The sequence below is a fragment of the Octopus bimaculoides genome, chromosome 1 (assembly GCF_001194135.2).
Source record: "Octopus bimaculoides isolate UCB-OBI-ISO-001 chromosome 1, ASM119413v2, whole genome shotgun sequence".
In the NCBI taxonomy this organism is placed as follows: domain Eukaryota; kingdom Metazoa; phylum Mollusca; class Cephalopoda; order Octopoda; family Octopodidae; genus Octopus; species Octopus bimaculoides.
The window spans coordinates 17643894-17645913 of NC_068981.1; the positions used below are offsets into that span (position 1 = coordinate 17643894).

The 2020-nt window shown below is 35.8% G+C and overlaps 1 protein-coding gene across 1 annotated transcript in view; it reads left to right on the plus strand.

Moving 5' to 3' along the window:
• The window catches only part of LOC106873466 (uncharacterized ENTR1 family protein), an 11323-nt gene that overhangs the window by 2933 nt on the left and 6370 nt on the right, over positions 1-2020 (plus strand). The gene's annotated exons all lie outside the window — the stretch shown is intronic.

Sequence of the window (2020 nt, forward strand, 5' to 3'; positions counted from 1 at the left end):
TGGATGAGTCTGTTGATGTTTTCTTTCAAAAATTGCATCTTGTGTTATCAATATCAGACACTATTGCTATGCTTTTGTCTCATAACAGAAACCAAGCAACCAAAGAAAAAAATAAATGAAAAAAATTAGTGAAAATCAAGGAAAAGTTAGTGAAAATATCTGATGGAAAGATAGAGGTTTTGTTCCCACTGACACTTTTTAGCCCTATTTGGAGAAAATGAGTTGGGAAAACATTTGCAGAAAAATATTTTTTTTTTAAATCAAATTAAGTCTAAAATTTTATTCCCTGATGCCTATTGATGAATGAAAATAGAAGATTGTGGATTCATTCCTTTCTAAACAGAAAACATATTAAGGCTATTTCTGATAACACGAAAAAAAACAAATGATTCTTAATGAAAAGCTCGAGTCTTTATATTTTCTTTTTGTGAAGAAAAAAACGTCAGATCACGCTTCTTTGTTGAAGCAGGGGAAAAAAAGGGAGATAACTGTTAATCTATTAGCGAATTCATTATATTCATATATATATATATAAACACACACACATATATTTTTGTTTCAAACATTGAAACTGATATGACTTTAGAAGATTTAATCAATTCTGTTTCCTTTTTCAGCATGTACACGTTTTTTTTTTCACATCTTCATCTTCTACTCCCTCTCAATTTAACATCCCCATTGTCATTTCCATCGCCTTCACCATCACCATCATCATCACATACACTTTTATTATTATTATCATCACCAACATTTCTATAATCATTTCTAGCAGTAGCAGTAATAACTTTGTCATCCTTATCATCATCATCACACATCATAATCATCATCATCATCAACATTTTCATCATCTTCTTCATTATCATCATATTTTCACAACTATCCTTTTACGATGAAATAGATTTGAAATGAAGAAGAAATAATTGTTCTACTTCCATTGCACCATTACATTAAGTACTTAACCTGCTTTGCTGTGGCTCTTATCATGGCTATTATCACCTGCCATCAAATTATATGAAATACTACAAGCTACCACCGCCTATCACAAGCTACTACTGCTTATAACAAGCTATCAGCACTGCCATCATCCACCATCATCTAATACTGCTTGCCAACATCCAGCATTACCTACCATCATCTACTATCAACCACTATCAGTTCCCATCATCATGTGTCTGCCCCTCACAGAATTTTCTTCATCTCTTCACACGTCATCATATGATTGCCCCTCACAGAATTGTTTTCATCCCTTCTCACGTCATCATGTACCTGCCCCTCACAGAATTTGTTTTACCTCTTCTCATAGCATGCGTATTGTAACGCATCACACTTAGTTCTATTAAAGCCAAGTACCACTTGACCATATCACTCACCTCCTCTCATCAAGCTACCATTTATTAAGGTCACTATATATATTGTAGCACTCAGCTAAAATCATCTCATGAACAAACCACATAATAAACTGTGAATTCTTGTCCCTGGACCAGCATTTCTCAACCGGTTTTCCCCAGAACCCTAGGGTTCTGCAAAAGGTTCCTAGGGACTCCACGAAAAAGAGTGAGATAAGTTAATGCTAATTTCATGATTGTAATATTACTATATATGCACAACATATTGGTTATTGTAATATTGTAACATAGACACCATCCCATCTAACCTATTATGTTATCAAAAAAATATAACAACCATAGGGGATATATTTAGTGATGTTTATAATTTATGGACACCCTATATATATATATATATATATATATATACCCCTGTTCCGTACTGGTGGCATGTAAAAAGCATCATTCGAGCATGGTCGATGCCAGTGCCGCCTGACTGGTCCCATGTCGGTGGCATGTAAAAAGCACCATTTGAGCGTGGTCAATGCCAGTGCCGCCTGAATGGCCCCTGTGCAGGTGGCACGTGAAAAGCACCCACTACACTCTCAGAGTGGTTGGCATTAGGAAGGGCGTCCAGCTGTAGAAACTCTGCCAAATCAGATTGGAGCCTGGTACAACCTTCTGGCTTGCCAGTT